A 9551-nucleotide genomic window follows, 5' to 3' on the forward strand; every position below is an offset into this window, starting at 1 on the left:
AAACAAAAAAAACAAAACAACAAAAAAAATAAATTCCACATCATTGGCTATGGCAAAGAGCCTGAACATTTTTCAGGTAAGTGTTGTAGTGCATTGGAAGGGGGCCACAAGCCACAGAATGCAGGCAGATTTTACGAACTGGAAAAAGTAAGGAAATGGATTCTACCCCAGAGCCTCTACAAGTGCATACAGCCCTGCTAACATCTTAGTTTTAGCCAGTGTGACATATTTCCAGAGGATTTCTGACTACCAGAACTGGAAGATAAAAAATTTATGTTGTTTTAAGCCACAAAATTTGTTCTAATTTGTTAAAGCCACAATAGGAAAGCAGTACAGCATTTTTAAGAACCTCTGGTATAATGTTTTCCTTTTATTTGGATTTCTAAATGAAGTTTGTTAAAAGAAACTGTCATATTTTCTCTACTGCTATACTAGCAGTATTATCACTATCTGTTCATGAAAAACTGATATCTCCCATTATTACTACTTGACACACTTTTTGTTTTTTTTTTATTTTTTAGTGTTTAAATGATTGTACATATTTTTCTCTCAAACAGTACATTTTGGTTTTTAGTCACAAAACTTCTTTAGATTTTTATATAGTATTACTTCATTTGTCTGGTAGATTTTTATGTTGCTGCTGTAGAATACAATGCCCTTTGCTTCCCTATATTTTCACATGCAGTAACGTGTGTATTCTCTTCTTGGTCATCCAGTTGCCAATAACAGCAATATGTCCTTTTCAATTCAATTGAGATTTATTGCTTAAGTTAATGTATACTCTCAAAATGAATGAATAAAAATATAAATAGCAATATGAATTCATTGAATAATTTTTTTCTGAAATTTGACATAATATTTGTCTTTAATTATTGTATTTGCATATAGACTGAAAATGTCACATATGAGAAGATAAATAAAAGAAAGTTTATGTGATGTTGGGCCTCAAAAAATGGCTTTCTAGGAATATTTTTAACTCAGGGAAATTGAAATTAGGTTTGGTCAAAGCCATATCACCCTTTATTGAAAAAAATGAAGATTCATTGTATTGTCATAGGAGAGAAGCCTGGAGGTAGTCACCCAGAGCTAATTGTGTGTGCCGTGTTTAATAAGGCTGCTGCCTAATGGACTTCATCAAAGGGAAGTCTTTATTGCCCAAGAGACCTTGACATTAAGAACATTATTGGAAGGGTTTCTGTCTACACGTGTATCCAGCCAGAATTAACATAAGATTTTTCCTAAAGGTTGATTGGTTCAGCCATCACTTTGATTTCCTGTCCCCTGTCACTTTTTACAGTAATCACATACAGTTTTTGTTGTTTTTTAAGCAAACTGGATTAAGGAAAGTTTTTCAGTTGTACTAGGAGGTGTTTTTCATTAAACAGCCTGATCAAAGTTGTTATTTTCAATTTATATGCTAATAAAGTATACTTTAGAACTTATAAACATGAGTTACCCAGTGGGATTTTTTTTTTTTGAACATTTTTATTTTATTTTATTTTATTTTTAAACATCTTTATTGGAGTATAATTGCTTTACAATGGTGTGTTAGTTTCTGCTTTATAACAAAGTGAATCAGTTATACATATACATATGTTCCCATATCTCTTCCCTCTTGCATCTCCCTCCCTCCCACCCTCCCTATCCCACCCCTCTAGGTGGTCACAAAGCACTGAGCTGATCTCCCTGTGCTATGCAGCTGCTTCCCACTAGCTATCTATTTTACATTTGGTAGTGTATATATGTCCATGCCACTCTCTCACCCTGTCATATCTTACCCATCCCCCTCCCCATATCCTCAAGTCCGTTCTCTAGTAGGTCTGTGTCTTTATTGCCGTCTTGCCACTAGGTTCTTCATGACCTTCTTTTTTTTTTTTTCCTTAGATTCCATATATATGTGTAAGCATACTGTATTTGTTTTTCTCTTTCTGACTTACTTCACTCTGTATGACAGACTCTAACTCCATCCACCTCACTACAAATACCACCATTTCGTTTCTTTTTATGGCTGAGTAATATTCCATTGTATATATGTGCCACATCTTCTTTATCCATTCATCCGATGATGGACATTTAGGTTGCTTCCATGTCCTGGCTATTGTAAATAGACCTGCAATGAACATTTGGTACATGACTCTTTTTGAATTATGGTTTTCTCAGGGTATATGCCCAGTAGTGGGATTGCTGGGTCATATGGTAGTTCTATTTTTAGTTTTTTAAGGAACCTCCATACTGTTCTCCATAGTGGCTGTATCAATTTACATTCCCACCAACAGTGCAAGAGTGTTCCCTTTTCTCCACACCCTCTCCAGCATTTATTGTTTCTAGAATTTTTGATGATGGCCATTCTGACGGGTGTGAGATGATATCTCATTGTAGTTTTGATTTGCATTTCTCTAATGATTAATGATGTTGAGCATTCTTTCATGTGTCTGTTGGTCATCTGTATATCTTCTTTGGAGAAATGTCTATTTAGGTCTTCTGCCCATTTTTGGATTGGGTTGTTTGGTTTTTTGATATTGAGCTGCATGAGCTGCTTGTAAATCTTGGAGATTAATCCTTTGTCAGTTGCTTCATTTGCAAATATTTTCTCCCATTCTGAGGGTTGTCTTTTGGTCTTGTTTATGGTTTCCTTTGCTGTGCAAAAGCTTTGAAGTTTCATTAGGTCCCATTTGTTTATTTGTGTTTTTATTTCCATTTCTCTAGGAGCTGGGTCAAAAAGGATCTTGCTGTGATGTATGTCATAGAGTGTTCTGCCTATGTTTTACTCTAACAGTTTGATAGTGTCTGGCCTTACACTTAGGTCTTTAATCCATTTTGAGTTTACTTTTGTGTATGGTGTCAGGGAGTGTTCTAATTTCATACTTTTACATGTATCTGTCCAGTTTTCCCAGCACCACTTATTGAAGAGGCTGTCTTTTCGCCACTGTATATGCTTGCCTCCTTTATCAAAGATAAGTTGACCATATGTGCGTGGGTTTATCTCTGGGCTTTATATCCTGTTCCATTGATCTATGTGTCTGTTTTTGTGCCAGTACCAAACTGTCTTGATTACTGTAGCTTTGTAATATAGTCTGAAGTCAGGGAGCCTGATTCCTCCACCTCCATTTTTCGTTCTCAAGATTGCTTTGGCTATTCGGGGTCTTTTGGGTTTCCATACAAATTGTGAATTTTTTTGTTCTAGTTCTGTGAAAAATGCCAGTGGTAGTTTGATAGGGATTGCATTGAATCTGTAGATTGCTTTAGGTAGTAGAGTCATTTTCACAATGTTGATTCTTCCAATCCAAGAACATGATATATCTCTCCATCTATTTCTATCATCTTTAATTTCTTTCATCAGTGTCTTATAATTTTCTGCATACAGGTCTTTTGTCTCCTTAGGTAGGTTTGTTCCTAGATATTTTATTCTTTTTGTTGCAATGGTAAATGGGAGTGTTTTCTTAATTTCACTTTCAGATTTTTCATCATTAGTGTATAGGAATGCAAGAGATTCCTGTGCATTAATTTTGTATCCTGCTACTTTGCCAAATTCATTGATTAGCTCTAGGAGTTTTCTGGTAGCATCTTTAGGATTCTCTATGTATAGTATCATGTCATCTGCAAACAGTGACAGCTTTATTTCTTCCTTTCCGATTTGGATTATTTTTATTTCTTTTTCTTCTCTGATTTCTGTGGCTAACACTTCCAAAACTATGTTGAATAATGGTGGTGAGAGTGGGCAACCTTGTCTTGTTCCTGATCTCAGTGGAAATGGTTTCAGTTTTTCACCTTTGAGGACAATGTTGGCTGTGGGTTTGTCATATATAGCCTTTATTATGTTGAAGAAAGTTCCCTCTATGCCTACTTTCTGCAGGGCTTTTATCATAAATGGGTGTTGAATTTTGTTGAAAGCTTTCTCTGCATCTATTGAGATGATCATATGGTTTTTCTCCTTCAGTTTGTTAATATGATGTATCACATTGATTGATTTGCATATATTGAAGAATCCTTGCATTCCTGGGATACACTCCACTTGATCATGGTGTATGATCCTTTTAATGTGCTGTTGGATTCTGTTTGCTAGTATTTTGTTGAGGATTTTTGCATCTATGTTCATCAGTGATATTGGCCTGTAGTTTTCTTTCTTTGTGACATCTTTGTCTGGTTTTGGTATCAGGGTGATGGTGGCCTCGTAGAATGAGTTGGGTAGTGTTCCTCCCTCTGCAATATTGTGGAAGAGTTTGAGAAGGCTAGGTGTTAGCTCTTCTCTAAATGTTGGATAGAATTTGCCTGTGAAGCCATCTGGTCCTGGGCTTTTGTTTATTGGAAGATTTTTAACCACTGTTTCAATTTCAGTGCTTGTGATTGGTCTGTTCATATTTTCTATTTCTTCCTGGTTCAGTCTTGGAAGGTTGTGCATTTCTAGGAATCTGTCCATTTCTTCCAGGTTGTCCATTTTATTGGCATAGATTTGCTTGTAGTAATCTCTCATGATCGTTTGTATTTCTGCAGTGTCAGTGGTTACTTCTCCTTTTTCATTTCTAATTCTATTGATTTGAGTCTTCTCCCTTTTTCTCTTGATGAGTCTGGCTAATGGTTTATCAATTTTGTTTATCTTCTCAAAGAACCAGCTTTTAGTTTTATTGATCTTTGCTATTGTCTCCTTCATTTCTTTTTCATTTATTCCTGATCTGATCTTTATGATTTCTTTCCTTCTGCTACCTTTGAGGTTTTTTTGTTCTTCTTTCTCTAATTGCTTTAGGTGCAAGGTTAGGTTGTGTATTCGAGATGTTTCGTGTTTCTTGATGTAGGCTTGTATTGCTATAAACTTCCCTCTTAGAACTGCTTTTGCTGCATCCCATAGGTTTGGGTCATCGTGTCTCCATTGTCATTTGTTTCTAGGTATTTTTTGATTTCCCCTTTGATTTCTTCAATGATCACTTCGTTATTAAGTAGTGTATTGTGTAGCCTCCATGTGTTTGTATTTTTTACAGATCTTTTCCTTTAATTGATATCTAGTCTCATAGCATTGTGGTCGGAAAAGATACTTGATATGATTTCAATTTTCTTAAATTTACCAAGGCTTGATTTGTGACCCAAGATATGATCTATCCTGGAGAATGTTCCATGAGCACTTGAGAAAAATGTGTATTCAGTTGTTTTTGGGTGGAATGTCCTATAAATATCAAAGTCTATCTTGTTTAATGTATCATTTAAACCTTGTGTTTCCTTATTTATTTTCATTTTGGATGATCTGTCCATTGGTGAAAGTGGGGTGTTAAAGTCCCCTACTATGATTGTGTTACTGTCAATTTCCCCTTTTATGGCTGTTAGTATTTGCCTTATGTATTGAGGTGCTCCTATGTTGGGTGCATAAATATTTACAACTGCTATACCTTCCTATTCGATGGATCCCTTGATCATTATATAGTGTCCTTCTTTGTCTCTTGTAATAGTCTTTATTTTAAAGTCTATTTTGTCTGATATGAGAATTGCTACTCCAGCTTTCTTTTGGTTTCCATTTGCATGGAATATCTTTTTCCATCCTCTCACTTTCGTCTGTATGTGTCTCTAGGTCTGAAGTGGGTCTCTTGTAGACAGCATATAGATGGTTCTTGTTTTTGTATCCATTCAGCCAGTCTGTGTGTTTTGGTGGGAGCATTTAATCCATTTACATTTAAGGTAATTATCAATATGTATGTTCCTATTCCCATTTTCTTAAATGTTTTGGGTTTGTTATTGTAGGTGTTTTCCTTCTCTTGTGTTTCTTGCCTAGAGAAGTTCCTTTAGCATTTGTTGTAAAGCTGGTTTGGTGGTGTTGAACTCTCTCAGCTTTTGCTTGTCTGTAAAGGTTTTAATTTCTCCATCAAATCTGAATGAGAGCCTTGCTGGGTAGAGTAATCTTAGCTGCAGGTTTTTTTTCTTCATCATTTTAAATGTGTTCTGCCACTCCCTTCTGGCTTGCAGAGTTTCTGCTGAAAGATCAGCTGTTAGCCTTATGGGGGTTCCCTTGTGTGTTATTTGTTATTTTTCCCTTGCTGCTTTTAATATGTTTTCTTTATATTTAATTTTTGATAGTTTGATTAATATGTGTCTTGGCGTTTTTCTCCTTGGATTTATCCTGTATGGGACTCTCTTTGCTTCCAGGACTTGATTAACTATTTCCTTTCCCATATTAGGGAAGTTTTCAACTATAATCTCTTCAAATATTTTCTCAGTCCTTTTCTTTTTCTCTTCTTCTGGGAACCCTATAATTTGAATGTTGGTGCAGTTAATGTTGTCCCAGAGGTCTCTGAGACTGTCCTCAGTTCTTTTCATTCTTTTTTCTTTATTCTGCTCTGCAGTAGTTATTTCCATTATTTTATCTTCCAGGTCACTTATCCTTTCTTCTGCCTCAGTTATTCTGCTATTGATCCCCTCTAGAGTATTTTTAATTTCATTTATTGTGATTTTCATCATTGCTTCGTTCCTCTTTAGTTCTTTTACATCCTTGTTAAATGTTTCTTGCATTTTGTCTATTCTATTTCCAAGATTTTGGATCATCCTTACTATCATTATTCTGAATTCTTTTTCAGGTAGACTACCTATTTCCTCTTCATTTGTTAGGTCTGGTGTGTTTTGACCTTGCTCCTTCATCTGCAGTGAGTTTTTCTGTCTTCTCATTTTGCTTATCTTACTGTGTTTGGTGTCTCCTTTTTGCAGGCTGCTGGTTCGTAGTTCCCGTTGTTTTTGGTATCTGTCCCCAGTGGCTAAGGTTGGTTCAGTGCATTGTGTAGGCCTCCTGGTGGAGGGGACTAGTGCCTGTGTTCTGGTGGATGAGGCTGTATCTTGTTTTTCTGGTGGGCAGGTCCACGTCTGGTGGTGTGTTTTGGGGTGTCTGTGGCCTTATTATGATTTTAGGCAGCCTCTCTGTTAATGGATGGGGCTGTGTTCCTGTCTTGCTAGTTGATTTGCATAGGGTGTCCAGCACTGTAGCTTGCTGGTCATTGAGTGAAGCTGGGTCTTGATGTTGAGATGGAGATCTCAGAGATTTTCACCGTTTAGTATTATGAGGAGCTGGGAGGTCTTTTGTTGACCAGTGTCCTGAAGTTGGCTCTCCCACCTCAGAGGCACAGCCCTGATGCCTGGCTGGAGCACCAAGAGCCTTTCATCCACACGGCTCAGAATAAAAGGGAGAAAAAATAGAAAGAAAGAAAGGAAGAGGATAAAATAAAATAAAATAAAGCTATTATAATAAAAACTAAGAAAAAAAATTGTTAAGAAAAAAATTTTTAAGACAAAACTTTTTTTAAATTTTTTAAAATAAATTTATTAATTTTTTATAATAAAAAATAACCAAAAAATTATTAAGAAAAAATTTATTAAGCAAAAGAATTTTTAATTTTTTAAAATAAAAAGTATGAAAAAACTTATTGAGAATTTTTTTTTAATTTTTAAAAATAGAAAATTAGGAAAAAATTATTAAGAAATCATTTATTAAGAAAAAATATTTTTTAAGTAAAAAAAAAAAAACAAAAAAAAAACGGATGGACCGAACCCTAGGACAAATGGTGAAAGCAAAGCTATACAGACAAAATCTGACCCAGAAGCATACACATATACACTCACAAAAAAAGGAAAAGGGGAAAAATTAATATATCCTGCTCCCAAATTCCACCTCCTGAATTTGGGATGATTCGTTGTCTATTCAGGTATTCAACAGATGCAGGTACATCAACTTGTTTGTGGAACTTTAATCCACTGCTTCTGAGGCTGCTGGGAGAAATTTCCCTTTCTCTTCTTTGTTTGTACAGCTCCCAGTGTTCAGCTTTGGATTTGGACCCGCCTCTGCATGTAGGTCGCCTGAGGGCATCTGTTCTTCGCTCAGACAGAACGGGGTTAAAGGAGCAGCTGCTTCGGGGACTCTGGCTCACTCAGGATGGTGGGAGAGAGGGTTACGGATGTGGGGCGAGCCTGCGGTGGCAGAGCCCAGCATGACATTGCACCCGCCTGAGGCGCACCGTGCGTTCTCCTGGGGAAGTTGTCCCTGGATCACGGGAGCCTGGCCGTGGCAGGCTGCACAGGCTCCCAGGAGGGGCGGTGTGAATAGTGACCTGTGCTGGCACACAGTGTTCTTGGTGGCGGCAGCAGCAGCCTTAGCATCTCATGCCCGTCTCTGGGGTCTGCGCTGATAGCCACGGCTCGCGCCCATCTCTGGAGCTCGTTTAGGTGGCTCTCTGAATCCCCTCTCCTTGCACACCAAGAAACAAAGAGGCAAGAAAGTCTCTTGCCTCTTCAGCAGCTGCAGACTTTTTCCCGGACTCCCTCCCAGCTAGCTGTGGTGCGCTAACCCCTTCAGGCTGTGTTCACCGTGCCAACCCCAGTCTTCTCCCTGCGATCCGACCGAAGCCCAAGCCTCAGCTCCCAGCCCCCGCCCGCCCCGGCGGGTTAGCAGACAAGCCTTTCGGGCTGGTGAGTGCTGCTCAGCACTGCTCCTCTGTGTGGGAATCTCTCCGTTTTGCCCTCCGCACCCCTGTGGCTGCACTCTCCTCTGTGGCTCCGAAGCTTACCCCCTCTGCTACCCGCAGTCTCCGCCCACGAAGGGGCTTCCTAGTGCGTGGAAACCTTTCCTCCTTCACAGCTCCCTCCCACTGGTGCAGGTCCCGTCCCTATTCTTTTGTCTCTGTTATTTCTTTTTTCTTTTGCCCTACCCAGGTATGTGGGGAGTTTCTTGCCTTTTGGGAGGTCTGACGTCTTCTGCCAACGTTCAGTGGGTGTTCTGTAGGAACAGTTTCACGTGTAGATGTATTTCTAATATATCTGTGGGAAGGAAGGTGATCTCCGCATGTTACTCTTTCGCCATCTTGCCCAGACCCCCTCCCCAGTGGGATTTTATTCCTGGATCCAACATAATCTATGGTTCCAAGGATCTCTTTAGGTTATAAAAGCAAGAGAAAAGTCGTTGTCAATTGAAAAGTATGAGTACATATTCAAGGTGAGGTAGAGCATTAGACAAATAAATGATAAATTTAAGATAAGTTAGAAAGAAATGTAGATATAACAAGAGCATACAGAATTCTTGGGCATTAATTATTCAGGGTTATTTTTTCTAAAAATATTATATGTCATATGATTCTTTTATTGTATGTTTAGCCCTTGAAAATTCCCTTACATTTCTTTGTTTCCAATATATATATTCTACTCTAAGGCCTAACAGATATTACCTTGGTAATATTGTCTTTTGGCATGCCGCTCGAGATCTTAGTTCTCTGACCAGGGACAGAACCCGGGCCCCCTGCAGTGGGAATGTAGAGTCTTAACCACTGGACTACAGGGAAGTCAGGTAATATTAAGTCTTATAAGACTATAATTGCCAAGAGCTATGACTGCTGTTTTTTTTTTTTTTTTTTGAGATGTGGTCGCTGATTGTGATCTCTGCTCTCAGTAGTGAACCTAAAGAATTCCTTAAGTATAGAGGATCATGTTTGTTTTTATGTGACTGGTCTTCTGAGAAACATCTGATAGGCGCTATGTAAGAAACTGTTTCAAAGAAAACCAATATTTAGGTCAATAAGTTTTGTATGAAGAAGCTT

General features: G+C 38.0%; 1 long non-coding RNA gene across 1 annotated transcript in view; it reads right to left on the reverse strand.

Annotated features, from left to right (window-relative positions):
* LOC309647485 overlaps nt 1-8710 on the reverse strand; it is a 185384-nt gene extending 176674 nt beyond the window's left edge. The window contains exon 1 of the long non-coding RNA XR_014256074.1: nt 8694-8710. This is a non-coding gene — a long non-coding RNA (uncharacterized lncRNA). The remainder of the gene's footprint in view (nt 1-8693) is intronic.
* Nucleotides 8711-9551: the final 841 nt, after the last annotated feature.

Source organism: Balaenoptera physalus, assembly GCF_965194825.1.
Source record: "Balaenoptera physalus genome assembly, chromosome: 18".
Lineage (NCBI taxonomy): Eukaryota > Metazoa > Chordata > Mammalia > Artiodactyla > Balaenopteridae > Balaenoptera > Balaenoptera physalus.